General features: G+C 39.6%; 1 protein-coding gene across 4 annotated transcripts in view; it reads left to right on the plus strand.

Moving 5' to 3' along the window:
- Positions 1-15,718, plus strand: part of ATP6V1H (ATPase H+ transporting V1 subunit H) — a 106,907-nt gene that overhangs the window by 90,356 nt on the left and 833 nt on the right. The gene's annotated exons all lie outside the window — the stretch shown is intronic.

Consider the following 15,718-nt stretch of genomic DNA (forward strand, 5'->3'; position numbering starts at 1 on the left):
GCCTCCAGAACCTGTTTGAAAAGGGCTGCTGGTACCCTGTAGGTCTGTCAGGTGCCCCGCCAGCCCACCGGGGACTCGCGTGGGGCTGCGTTATGAATCCTGTTTGTAAAAGGATAAATCTTGTATTTATGGGGGGGGCACAGGGGGTGGGTAATGTATTTAATAAATATAATGATGCTTATTGTGGGTCACTGTATTGTTTTTATTGTGGGTACTGGGGGTGGGGGGTATGTGGGTAGGCCTCCCTTGTGGGTAGTGGGTGAGGGTGGTTAGGCCTCACGGGGTGGGGGGTTAATGTGGGAGGGTATGTAGGCGTCCCGAGTAGTGGGTGAGGGTGGGTTAACCCCTTAATGACTGTAGCGGTTAATAACCGCTATGGTGATTAAGGGGTTAGGGGACATTACTTTGGATGTTTTAATTTTTGTCTCTGTTTTGCAGCAGCGGAGGGGCCGTGGGTAGTGGGTAGTGGGTGTGGGTGGTTAGGCCTCACGGGGTGGGCCATTGGCAGTGAGGCGCTGCATTATATGCACATCGGGATCCACCTCCCCACATTTACATACACTGCACTCACAGAAACACAGGCCAGGGAGATTTAACAGACACATTACGGGGAGGGGGCCTTACATAGATTACAGTCAAGGCAGGGAGGTTTAACAGACACATTAAAAATATGTATTTAATGTGTTTATTATTGTTTATGTATTTTAAATACACAGGGCGTGTACTGTATGTTGTTTATTGCAATGTTTATTGGGGGCAAATGTCCCCAATAAACATGCTATTCTGCCTTAACCCTTCATTGCCTTAGCGGCTATCAGCTATGGTAATGAAGCAGCATTTCTGTATTTTAATAATATTGTGCAGGAGCAGGGGGTCCCCTGAGCTTTGATTTCTGGCTCAGGGAACCCCCTGCTCACTGTACAATATTATTAAAAATACATTCATGCTGCTTCGTTACCATAGCACATAGCCGCAAAGGTAAGGAACGATTCATTATTGATGTGTGTGTTTTATTCATACTGTAGATGTGCAGAGGGTCTCCGGAGCGGAACCGCTTTGGTTTTAGGTCCGGGGACCCCCTGCTCCCCGAGATACAGGCCCCTTTAGGGGGTGCCGGTATCCCTCTGCTTGGTTTACATGCCGCGGTCACGTGATCGGGACCTTTAAATGCAGAGGGATACCGGCACCTCATAAAGGGGCCTGTATCTCGGGAAGCAGAGGGTCCCCGGACCTGAAACCAATGCGGTTCAGCTCCGGAGACCCCCTGCACATCTACACTATGAATAAAAATGTATTTTAAATTTATTATTTATTTTCATGTATTTATTTATTTATTTAGATTTATTTGTTTATTTTTTGGGCGGCTGCTATGTATGAATTTTTTTTATTGTGGGTAGCGGGGGTGGGTGAAGGGGGTATTAGCCCCAACGGTCGTTGTTTAGGGTTTGCGGTGGGGTAGCGGGAGGGGTTAACCCCTTCATGACCGTAGCGGTATTAACTGCTACGGTCGTGAAGGGGTTACGTGCACTCGCAACCCCCCCGCAAGTCCTAAACTCACACCAAGGGCCAAATACCCCCTTCACCCACCCCCGCTACCCACAATAAAGCGGGCACGGTGGGTGAACCCCTTCATTGCCTTAGCGGCTATCAGCTATGGTAATGAAGCAGCATTTCTGTATTTTAATAATATTGTGCAGGAGCAGGGGGTCCCTTGAGCTTTGATTTCTGGCTCAGGGAACCCACTGCTCACTGTACAATATTATTAAAAATACATTCATGCTGCTTCGTTACCGTAGCACATAGCCGCAAAGGTAAGGAACGAGTGTTTATTGATATGTGTGTTTTATTCATACTGTAGATGTGCAGAGGGTCTCCGGAGCGGAACCGCTTTGGTTTTAGGTCCGGGGACCCACTGCTCCCCGAGATACAGGCCCCTTTAGGGGGTGCCGGTATCCCTCTGCTTTGTTTACATTCCGCGGTCACGTGACCGGGACCTTTAAATGCAGAGGGATACCGGCACCTCATAAAGGGGCCTGTATCTCGGGAAGCAGGGGGTCCCCGGACCTGAAACCAATGCGGTTCAGCTCCGGAGACCCCCTGCACATGTACACTATGTATAAAAATGTATTTTAAATAATTTTTAATGTGCCGATGTTTGCGCAGAGAGAGCAGCGGATCTCTCTCTGCTGCAAACACATCTCGCCCCCGCCGGCCTATAGTATCATTGATGTGCATATACAGTACTGTATGTGTACAGTATGTTAGGGGTTATAGGGGTTGTTGTTATACAGTATACTGTATATATATATATATATATATATATATGTATATATGTGTATATATATATATATATATGTATATATATATATATATATATATATATATATATTTATTGCATTACAATTCATGAATTTATGCCATCTGGCGGACACGCGAAGCATTGCAGCCTATTAAATCCTGAACCATTATCAATTAACACATCAACCGCGCGTCAGCCGGGCATGACCGGTGGCTGGGAACGCGGCATGTTCCGCGTGAACAGCGTCGCATTCCAGGAGCAAGCCAGGGACAAACCGGTGATTTGTTAGAATAAAGTCTGCCGCAGCAGTATGTATGTAATTTTGGCACATTAACTACGGTGACTTCTCACCATGTTAAATAGGGCTCTATAAATCGTGGGACAAATGTTAAACATTGAAAGTGTGGAGCACTACTGTTTGTTGGAAACACGTACTTTTTGGACTGTTCTTATACTGTACACACATCATCCTAAATTGCTGAGAGCGTTGTCGGGAATAATAGGGCGTGACCTTGCACTTGGTCAATGTTCTTATCATCCACAATCCAAAAAGGGTTACATTTATGCTCTCAATTTGTCATATTTTTTATTAAACTAAACTACTGATTTAATTTAAAGCATCCAGTGATGGGGATCTTACAATTGATTGAATATATTATGTTGCTACATGTGGGTAAAGATGAAATTAATGTGCACAGAAAAAAAAGAGAGCAGAAAAAGAAAATGAGATAAAGACAATCTGCTCAAGGTAAAAATCAAATATACTTTACCCCTGCAGTAAGGTGGTGCTCCCATCTCTTTTATGTGAGAGAACAGAAATGACAAAACACAGAGAAGGTAAATAGGGCACAGGCGATATATGACAATCTTAAAAATGTAACACCATTTCATTATCAAAATGTAGAAATGTATTAATACCGAAATAAGGATATTATAAATTCATATAAATTGTGATCAGGTCCACAATTGAATATACCGGTATATACAGTACAGGTACCAACAGTGACATCACTATATATACACACACTAAATACATCCTAAAAATACTGTTGGAGAAACCTAATAAATTCATATGTATACAGTAATATACAATTGAAACCAGTTTATAGAAACAGTAAAAAAAACAGTGAACATCATGTTGTGGAAAACTGTAGCATATATACACATTATAGTTATCTAATTCAACACTCAAAGGAGATATATATATAAACAAAAACAATAAAGTAGCGCTACAACTTGCACTTAGTGTGTGTGTGTATGTATGTATGTATATATATATATATATCTCTCTCTATATATATATATATATATATATATATATATATATATATATATATATATATATATATATATATATACATACATACACACACACACACACATATACACACATACACCAAGTATAAAGGTGTAAATATATTGCACAGTATATATGTAGCAACTGGGAAAACCTAATACTATAATGACCTATAACAACAATTAAAAAGAATAGTTGTTAAATAAATATTCAAACCGATTAATGAAAAATAAAAAATAGAAAGGATAAAGTCCAGTGCCAGAGGATAATAGCGGATCCGGAATGGAGCAAACTGCAGCTGCAGAAGTGATGTTGCCACACCAGAATACCTAGAAGAAAAAGAGAAAGAAGCGCAACACACTCATGTGGGCAGTACTCCACATATACTGTAATAACTAATGATTAAGACTTACTTTTAATCATACAGAGTTACATAGATAATAAAACAATCAAGAAAAATGATATCAAATGATAAAAAAACGGGAGAAACCCGAAAATCAGAAAATCAAAGCACTGCCAACACAATAAGCTATGAATGTTAATATAATAATTTAAGATGGAATTAAACAAATGAATGCAATTGCATATGAACAAATAAAACTAAAGGTAAAATGAGCTGGAATTGGGGATACATTTGAACCAAAAGAAAATTGAAAGAGATGTGGAACCAGTGGTGGATGGAAAAAGATAGATGAAATGGGAAGCTACTTTAAATGGATGCAATTTAGGCCAGAATGCTGGTGTCTGCATTCATTCAGAGCAAGTGGAGTCAGTGTTCCAAGGGTGGAAATCCACATAGTGCCTATAACCTTTCTCCTCCTAGTTTGGAAGCATTGATGGTTTCAAGCCCTATTACTCTAAGTCCAGACGGATCTTTAGAGTGAGCCTGTGCAAAGTGCCTCGGGACACTGTGTGTAAGCACTCCCCTAGTAATTGCTCCACGGTGTTCTAAAAACCTAACATTAAAAGGTCGCTTGGTGCGCCCTATGTACTGTATATGGCAAGGACATGATAAAGCATATATAACATGTGTAGTGAGGCTATTAATATTGTGTGTGGAGCCATTTGTATGAGAGGTAAATGAATTATCCAACACAATATGCCTACACATTTAACATCTTGTTCTGTCGCAACGGAAATTTCCCTTGGGCTTGTTATGTTTTGGCCCTGGGATGTCCAATAATTTCAATCTGCTCGGTGCTAGTATATTTTTTATATTTTTCCCTTTACGGAAAACAACTTGAGCAGACTTTGTTAGCCTCATCTAAACATCCCTCTTCCTCTTTTTTAGAGAATGGCCCCAAATGTATTCCCAATTCTAGCTCATTTTACCTTTAGTTTTATTTGTTCATATGCAATTGCATTAATATGTTTAATTCCATCTTAAATTATTTATTATTTTAACATTCATTTTCTCTCTCTTCTCTCTCTCTCGTTATATATATATATATATATATATATATATATATATATATTTATATTATATTATATATGTGTGAGCTAGAGTTGCGACACTCCATCGTAGAGAACCTGTGGGTTTTGTAGGCAGCATGTACTCAGTCTTTCTATTATTATTATTACTACAATGAGAAATTTATACAGTATATGTATTTATTTTTCACATTTCTTTACATTCTTTATTCATGATTGTGTCATTTTTACTTAATTCAGTTATATTATTAGACTGTTTTTATTTATTTTGTCACTTGGTGGATTTAATAATATTAGCTCTATTTTTGTATATACATTTCTTTCCTAGTCTTCTTCTTTATAAGCAGTAGTTTATGCTGTTCTTAAAGACAACATTATACATCTCATCAGCTTCATAATATCTTGCAAACTCGCTGTTAACCACATACATGCTGGTCTTAAAGGCACTGCGTCATATCTCTCTTTCAGCTGTGGATAGGGTGACCAGATTTTCAAAATGAAAAACCGGGACACATTTATAAATAATTTTTTTTAAACAAATTACATCACATGACGCACCCCGTTTCCAAGACAACGAGACACTGACGTCAGGCGGTGACATGTTGCCTTACAATGTGGCATCACGTGATGCCTCGGCGCCATAATGCGTCATGTTGTCATGTCAACTTGTTGCCGTGTGACGTCATGTAGTGTCTCGTTGTTATGGCAATGTGCGTTAAGTAACGTCGCGCAGCCATGTTCATGGAATTTGGAGGGGAGGATACAGCCAAAGACAAGATAAATATATAATAAATAGATCTAAAAAATGTTATCTCCGGGTTAGCCTTCAATAGAAGGTGGCAACCTTGGCTGCAGTGTGTGTTTCTGTATACAGAGGTGGGCCCTGCAGTGTGAGTGTGTGTATAGAGGTGGGGGCTTCGCTTGGGCTCTTCAACTCTTACAGCCAGGGCATTATTGGCTAAGAATGCCCAGTTCCGAGGGGATGATTACTACTTCAAAAATGTATTTATTTTCGATTCTTAACATAGTTAAATATAGTTACATAGTAGGAGGTTGAAAAATGACATCCGTCCATCAAGTTCAACCTATGCTAAATTTAGACAATAGATATTTTATCATATATCTATACTTATTGATCCAGAGGAAGGCAAACAAAAAACCCCAGTCATATCATCCAATGATATCTCATAAGGGGAAAAATAAATTCCTTCCTGACTCCAAGAATTGGCAATCGGATTAATCCCTGGATCATCATCCTTCCCATGTGTACTTATTTGGTATATCCCTGTATACCTTTCCTATCTAAAAAGACATCCAACCATTTTTTTGAACAAATCTATTGTATCTGCCATCACAGTCTCCATGGTTAATGAATTCCACATTTTAACTGCCCATACTGTAAAGAACCCTTTCCTTTTGTTGCTGGTGAAATCTCCTTTCCCCCAACCTTAAGGGATGCCCCAGAGTCCTTTGTACTGCCATTGGGATGAATAGTTCTTTTGAAAGCTCCTTGTATGGTCCCCAAAATATATTGTATATAGTTATCATATCCCCTCTTAGACCCCTCTTTTCTAATGTAAATAAATGTAATTTAGCTAGTCTCTACTCATAAGTTAGATTGCCCATCCCCTTTATTAATTTGCTGGCTCTTCTCTGCACTCTCTCTAGTTCCATAATGTCTTTTCTTAGGATTGGTGCCCAAAATTGTACTCCATATTCAAGGTGTGGTCTTACTAATGCTTTGTAAAGGGGCATAATTATGTTTACTTCCCTTCCATCCATTGCCCTTTTGATGCAAGACAAGATCTTGTTTGCCTTTGCAGCTACTGCATGACTTTGGGCACTACTGCTAAGCCTGCTGTCTACAAGCACTCCTAAATCCTTCTCCATCAAGGATTCTCCCAATTTATCCCCATTTAATTTGTAATTCGCCTTTTTATTCTTGCATCCCAAATGCATAACCTAACATTTATCTGTATTAAACCTCATCTGCCATTTACCTGCCCACGTTTCCAGTCTCTCCAAGTCCTTCTGAAGAGAAATTACACCCTGCTCTGATTCTATTACCTTACACAATATTATCAGCAAAGATGGAGACTTTGCTCTCGATGACAACCTCAAGATCATTAATAAACAAGTTAAAAAGCAAGGGTCCCAGTACCGATCCCTGAGGTACTCCCCTCACGACTTTAGCCCATAACACAAACTCTCATCTCCCCCCCCATCCCTCCCTTTCTCGCTCTCTCTGCTCCCTCACTGTGCATGTGTGTATGTGTAATTAAAATTAGAAAATTGACATAAATTAAAATTAAATTAAAAAAAGTAGGCATGATTTAAAATGAAGACATTTAAAAATGTGACATTCCTGACATTGTGTGTATATTACACTTTGCAAAATAGGGTCTCTTGCTCTCCTCGTGGCAGTCAGTGACACCACTGCCATGCAGGGCCACAAACAGCTTTCCCGGGGCCCAGAAACAATGTTTCCACCGGGGCCCCTACCCACGTTTCGGCGGCCTTGCAAGAACCCCCCCCCTTCTCACACACCTTCTCACTCTCACCCAACCTCACTCCCCAGTCACCCTTTCCCCCCTCTCTCTTACACCCCTACCCCCATGTATTTTTCTCCCCTCCCCACACTCAACCTCCCTCCCTAATATACGTGCACATACAGTGACACACACACAGTGACAAACACACAGCCACTTACCTACACACACAGCCCCTCCCCTCCTCATACCTCTCCCTCCTCTCCTCATATCTCCCCCTCCCCACCTCCTCTCCTAATATCTCCCCCTCCCCTCCTCATATCTCCATATCTCCCCCTCACTGCCTCATAACTCCCCTCCTCATATCTCCAAAAACCGGGACGTCTGGTCACCATAGCTGTGGAGTCTCTTAATTTTTTGTTTGGAGTACTTACAGAATAAATATCTCTACTCATACCTGCTCTAGCGATCTGACCCGGAAGTCTCTTACTTCCGGTATCTTCTGCTAGAGCGCGCTCCTTCCTGGATGTCCTGCTCTGCCTCTGTAACAATTGCTCCTTCCTCTGCCAGCTTATCCTCTGTTTAAAGCTGGGGGCCTGCCACCGCAGCATACCATCTCACCCAGTCTGTCTGAAGAGACAGATGGGCGCCTACAGGGGGGTGGGTGGAGAGTGGGCCCCCCAAGAGTGCAGGCCCCCGGGCTGGCATGGCTATAGCTACGCCCCTGGTTACATGCTAAATTTCTATACATTCCAATTCATGCGCATAGCCTCCATATATTGCATCTTTTTTCTACATTGTTTATAGTATAACAACATTTTTATGTTTCGGTATACATCGTCTTAATTCTCATTTTTTTTTTCTTATACAAATGTGTGGCCATCCACATCTAATCATCTAGGTTGCTCCTATTTTGCAATTAATAAAACTCTTAATTACATATTTTTTCTGTGATGTATCCAAAAATTAATTAGTAGTTCTAGCAAATTTACACGCTTGACAACCTTCACATTTATACATTCCTTTTGATTTTCTCACCATCTACTTGGTAACATCAAAGTGACGATTGACCAATAGGTTTCTCAAATTAGGGGATCTGTCATCTGTGGTCAATCGCCAATCATTTCTGCCAAATGTTTATCATGAACCAACACATGCCAAATATGTTGTAAGATAATTTTTTTTTTTTTTGCACAATATCTTAATGTTGACCATATTGACTAGTAAACCTTATATTTGGTGATGCATCTTTTTTCAATCCTGTCATACAATGATTCTCTAACCCCTATAGTTTTTACTCTCTCATATTCCTTTCATAATACTTGTTTTACTGTATCCCTTCTCCAAATAACGAGCAGCCATGTCTATACTGTAGCTTGAGTTTAAAAAAAGTTGACAAATCAGTACAATTCTAGCGCGACAGCAAAAATGGTCTAATTGGTATGCCTTTAATTAAAGAGTACAGTAATGTGTTTGCAAGAGTTATGCAAGTGTTGGAATTGCAACCAATACAGAAACATTAAACATTCAGAAAAATCTTAAACAATGTGCCTAATTAATACAACCATGAACAATGTGCTTTTAAATGTTCAATTAATCCATTGCCGATGATGGGATCAAGGTTGAAGTCGGCATATGAAAAGAAAAAACATACCAAACATAGGTTTATTATTGACCTTAACATACAATATCACACTAATTGTTTGAGATTGGTGAATTCCTCAGAGGCAGGAAATACTCAGTGAGATGAAAAAAGTGCATTTAATAAACATTAAAAACAATCACATGTATAACATTACGATATAATCCACTCCTTATGCCAGCACAAATTGGAATCCTACTTGCAGGAGATTGATTGCACATTGAAAAGTAGTTTTTGTAGGGAGTAGCTGCGCCTCTCCTCCGGCAGGCACCTCTGGAGTCCTGGGTGCGTCTTATCCAGACCTGCTGGTGCGTGCAGGATCTCCTGTGGTCGTCGGAGTGGTGGCTCTGCTTCTCTTCCCTCCTACACAGCGTCTGAATGACTGGCTGCCTGGAATCGCGCTTTTGCTCTCGCGAGAGCAGATGGAAGAAGCCATTTCCAGTTGCAACACAGTTACTTGGGGATGTTGTGCACTCCTATGCACAGTGATTTGCAATGGCGTAGGACTGTGGTAACTCCACCCTACGTGTTTCACAAATTACTTCGCTTCGTCAAGGATATGCTGTATGAGTTGTCCATTCTCTTATCAATAGTCTCATCAATTAGTCCATTAGGGAAATCGTGTGAATCAATTTAAAATCAGTGCACGTATCAGCCTAAATTCCCTGTATTTCCTAAACCTCTGACTGATCTAAATTATTTGATCAATGCAAGAAAATGTTAAAAACAAAAATACCAACAATAAAGATACATATAACATCTTATTATTCCACGAGAACATATTGAATCAAAGCTATGGTTCCACAATCTCAAGAAAATTATTTCTATGATGAATATGTACCTTTCTTCATATATGCCAAAGTACAAATATCTACATAGAAAATTCTATGTATATGTATATTTACATTCTGTTCATATGCTCTAATGAGGCAATGAGCTCAGTGTGCACTGGCATCCTACACCCAGAAACTCGTAAATACCAATTACTTAAAATAAATGGGGTGCCTGTGGGGGAGATTTGTGGCTTTAAAATGGAGGTCATATGCTAGCATAACCTGAAATATGGAAAGATTCTATTTTATTTATAAACTTTACACTGTTTATTAATGCATCCTCTAAAAGTAGAGCTATGGTATTCAGAAGTGTTACAATTATACGAGCGCAGAGATAAAAATGTGACGATTCATAACAGCAGCAATAATTTCGCATTTCCCTAAAACTAATGTAACTATGGAAAGCAAAATGTTATTCCTATTCGTGTTTACTTGAGGCTGTGTTATAAATCCGGCTACTACTAATAACTAAAACATATTGACAGCCATGAAGCTCATGCTAATAATTGGTTGTTTTCACTGAGTAAAAGTACAACTAACTGAAGCATAAAAATAGCATGCATGACTTTGAATATTTGTTAAAAAAAAAAAATGTTTTTTTCCTCCAATTAATATAATCTATTTTAAATGCATACATTAAATCAAGCAAAATAATTAAGGGGATTGGCCTAGCACACTTATTTTTAGATGCAGAAGTCTAACACACTGCAAAATAAAGTGACATAAAAAAGTATTACTAGTAATCTTCTTTTCAGATGGAACCTGTTTTTTTGACCACCATAAATGTGTCATCATTTTTCTTTGTCAAAGCCATAAACTAGAATTCTTACTCTATTCCATAAATTAGATACACCTGGTGGAAAGGAGGGGGAGTGGGATGGGGGTGGTGGAAAGGAGGGGGGGGGGAGTATGGGAGGGAAGGAAAGGTATTACACCTGCTCAGTTAAGTTCTGTATAGGATTGAATAGTGTAGTGCAGTGTTTCCCAATTCCAGTCCTCAGGGAACCCCAACAGGTCAGGTCTTAAGGATATCCCTGCTCCAGCACAGGTGGGTCAATCAGCGGCTCAGTCATTTTGACTGAGCCACCTGTGCTGGAGCAGTGATATCCTTAAGACCTGACCTGTTTGGGTTCCCTGAGGAACTGAGGGCTCCCCGCTGCATAGCACTTGTAATTTTGCTGCCATTGCTTCACTCCAAAAAACTCCAGCCAATGCTACCCAGTCCGCAGCTATACTGGATGCCCACACCCCTGCACTGGGTTTCCTCGGTTCCCTTCTGCTGACTCACTGTCCGCTCTAACTTTATAGGGCTCTGCCAGTCCCCCTGTCAGCACACAATCTTCACAGAGAATATTAAGTCCTTAATGACTGGGGAGAAGGTGTAATTATACCCCTGTCCCAATCAGGGAGATGCCAGTTAGTCTATGTCGAAACAGTATTCCAGATCTCTGCACATGGCCGTAGACCCAGGTAATTTTGTTTATTTATTTATAAAAAATGTTTTACTAGGAAGTAATACATTGAGAGATACCTCTCGTTTTCAAGTATGTCCTGGGCACAGAGTTATAAAAAAATACATGGTTACAATAAAAGAACAGGGTTATACAGTCACTGCACAGACATTTCATGGACAGATAAAGTAGGAAAATTGGGAACGGGATAAAGGGCTTGTGAGTTTCAGATAGAAATAGAGCAGCTTTAACATCAGCGAATGGCTCACGCCCTTTGGCTGCCCTTCGGCTGTGCGCTGGAGTGGGTGAGCTTGAATCTGATGCATCTGTGAACAAAAATATATTTTCTTTGTGTTCCCATGGCTCATTTACATTCCAGTGGGTGGGGTTGCCGATTCAACAAAGAACAAGCACATGTTAACCCTTAGCACGCTGGTCCTGTGCAGAGGGGAGCAGTTCTTGGGATTACTGGAGTTGAAGGTGGGCCAGGAAAATGCTGATACAGTCCCTTTCCACAGGCAAATAATACAGATACAGCCCCAGGTCTTAAAGCTTTCTTGCAGAGCATGTCCTCTCAGCAGGTGATCAACCTCTCCTTGGTTCCTCAACAATGGGCGTAATTTCATCAGTGTTCAGGCCTACAATACCAACTCTGATGTGATTACAGCACATAGAGTTAACCCCTACAGGACAGAGCTGTACATCACTGTTTCACATACTTTAAGAGGAACACTTAAGATAAAAAAGTAATCAAGCTAAATTATGGCAAGTAATGAACTTCACGGTTGTCTGTGTGCTGCCATGTTTAGTGTGTTGCATAACTGTGCTATCCAACTGTCCCGTCTTGTGATGTCATTTACGGCCTGAGAGGAATCGTTCAGTTAAAGCAGGAGGTTGTTTGAAAATGGTGTGGTATAAATATATTTTATTTGAGACATACGGGGGGATACAACTGAAGCATCAATTGCCATTTTTGTGCATTTTCTGCCGTTCAAGTCCGTGGCAATGAATGCATGATCAGAGCTTAGGGAATCTCCACAAGTTTGAGCTGTGATTTAAGATGAGTATTTCGAGCTTCTATTTTGCTATATTAGTTTGTTGCATTGCATCTCCCTGCCTCCTTTGGAGAGTTCCAAGTTCTCGAATTACTAATTACATTGATGGATGTGACGTGTTTACATTGCAGTTCCCTGATCTAAGAAAAAAGTGAATTGCGCTCTAAAAAATGTGTTAATGTGCTCTTAGTGATATTAATAATACAAATAAGATAACCTGTTTACAATATGAGAGGTTTATGCTGCTGCGCTCGTGGTACCGCTCCACAACCAAACTAATGCAAAAACAAAGAAAGAGACAGCGCAAAAAACCTCATTGTGCAATATTTAAACAAAATTGTATTGGTAAACTGGTGAGTATCACACGTACATCAATATAGTTAGATTTAAGCAGAACATGTTATGGACATGTTACCAATCTGTGCTCAGGGTACAGGACTTCTAGGTCAGCTGGCTTCTCACAGGTCTCGTGGAACAGCATGCAGGGTATAGCAGTCGTCACCGCAAGGGAACTGCCACTCCAGATGAAGAGAACACTCCGATACCGAGTGTTACGGTGGAAAGTCCTATCAACTGTATCCAGCCCTCTGCACACCAGCTTCAAGACGCCACACAGGGCGGAGGATGATTCGGCTATGTATGCCGCTGCAGGGAACCTCACCGTCAGCCGCTTGCTCGGAGAACGCTAGACGCACATCTGTGACGTCATCGGGCGGCGTCAGCGTCGTGCGCGAGTGAGTCACTGCTTGAGGAAGCTGGAAGTCCCAGGAATGTCCCGTATAGTGCCCGCTTGGAGTCGCGAGCAATTAGACAATGTATTAGACAATGTATTAAAACATCCAGTATGTGGGAATAAATGAATGCGCCCTCAGTCCAACGCATTTCGTGTTTACAACACTTCGTCAGGGAATGGAGGATTAATTCATGGGGGCGCTTCATATACCCACAGATCTCTTATGATTGGCTGCTTATCAGAAAGTCCAGCCTCTCATGTGGGAGGTACAATAAAACACAAGTGTTTCTAAGCAAACATAATTTTACATAAAATACACACAATATATTTATTAATCAAACAAAAAACTTTTTGGCGATGTTGCTAGAAATATAAAAAAACATATATTAGTACATAAAATCAAACACTTAATATAATTGTTATTTAAAAAGATCTATAAGGTATATATGAAAGAGGAAAAAAGAAAAATATATATAGGAGAGGTATAACATCAGTTTTGTGACCTATATAGAGAATACACCTATACTCTAAAATGGCAGATTTTGAAATATTATTAAATATTTTTAACATATTTTAAAACAATAAATTAAAATAATTTTAAATAATTTTAAAATTACTTAGTAAAGGGACCAAACATCGAGTTCTTCATTAAGTCCTAAAGGAGACAGAGTTTGCATTTTATAAATCCACAGACTTTCCTGTTTTGAAAGCATCTTGTCTCTATCTCCCCCACGTCTTCCAATGTTAACAATTTGGATACCAATATATTTCAAAAGACTAGAGTCACAGTTATGTTTATTTTTAAAATGTCTAGAAACACTATGATGTTCTAAACCTAATTTGATGTTTCTAGCGTGCTCTAGTATCCGAATCCTCAAATATCTTTTAGTACGTCCAATATATTGGTACCCACATGGGCATTGGAGCAAATAGACTACATGTGTGGATTTGCAAGAAATGCAGTCCTTCACCGTAAAACATTCCTTTGTTGTATTTGAAATGAATTTTTTACGGTCAGTATGGAGCATTTTGCAAGCTTTGCATCTACCGCAACTAAAATTGCCATTAGGTTTTACAGGTAACCAGGTTGTCCCCGATTGTGAATCAATTGGGGGACCAATATCACTGGGTGCCAGGTAGTGTTTTAAATTTTTTGCTCTACGGTAGATGAAGCTTGGTGTGGACTGTAGAGACGGGCCAAGGATGGGGTCATTACATAGAATATTCCAGCTATTACCTATAATTTTCTGGATATTTCTACTGACTGAGTTATACTCAGTGACAAAAGGGACTTTAATTACATTGTCAATATTTCTATCCTCTGTCACAATTTTAGTCTTATTTTGTATCAGAAGCGACTCTCTGTCCATGTCATAAACCTTTGTTAGTGATTTAGTAAGGAGGGCCCTATCGTATCCACGTTCAATGAATTTATCAAATAAGAGCACCGATTGGCTCTCAAAATCAGACAATAAACTGCAGTTACGTCTTATACGCATAAACTGGCTTTGTGGGATGTTATCTATCCAGGACCGTTTATGGTTGCTTGTTGATAATATGAAGCTATTTGAATCCACTTTCTTGAAGAAAGTTTTAGTGTTAATTCTCAATATTTTGCTATATTAGTTTGTTGCATTGCATCTCCCTGCCTCCTTTGGAGAGTTCCAAGTTCTCGAATTACTAATTACATTGATGGATGTGACGTGTTTACATTGCAGTTCCCTGATCTATTTACTTTTTGAATGTTTAAAACGTCAATACGCATTAAAAAGGTAAACAATGGGTAAGGGGGGGGGGGGGAGAATCAACGAGAGTACTTGATAAAAAAAATTAAGTGTATCCTGCCTTTAATGTACCAACATAGGAGTTCTTCATGGATAAAATGACGGTGTACAGAGGGCCTGGAACAGTTCAGTAACTGATGATCTCAGGCTCTGTTGCATGTTTTTGTTTTACTTTAATAAAGGTCTCAGTTGAGGGACTCGGCTGGGAGACTGCATTGCACTCTTAACAGACTTTTTTTTCTCTAGAAAATGTGTTGCATATTGGGTGTGAAAGCAAATTCAGTATTATGTATAAATAAACTTACCAGATTTTATTTTTGAATAGCAACACACTTTTGATAACCTGTGTGTAATGCATTTTTTTTTAAATCCCACCTCTTATTCTCTATCTCGATTAAAAAGAAATGAATAAAACTAATTTGTCTTTTTCAACAGCAATTGGTCTTGTATGAGTATTAGTTTACATACTGATTTCTGATGAATTTGCATCTAGTTATCTCATTTTTTGTTCTTCAGTGAGTATAATTTGCTCTTCTGTGTTTAAGTATCATTGTAGATAGCAACAGCATTTAACGTTGCTTTGGCATTTAGAAGAGTCATTTGTAAACATAATTTTTCCCAGGCATCATCATTGCATTAATCTGCAGACAGATCTGGTGTCTTGTATTTGGTCTTGTATGTACTGTACTGTGGTAAATATTTCC

Source organism: Ascaphus truei, chromosome 2 (genome assembly GCF_040206685.1).
Source record: "Ascaphus truei isolate aAscTru1 chromosome 2, aAscTru1.hap1, whole genome shotgun sequence".
Taxonomy (NCBI): Eukaryota; Metazoa; Chordata; class Amphibia; order Anura; family Ascaphidae; genus Ascaphus; species Ascaphus truei.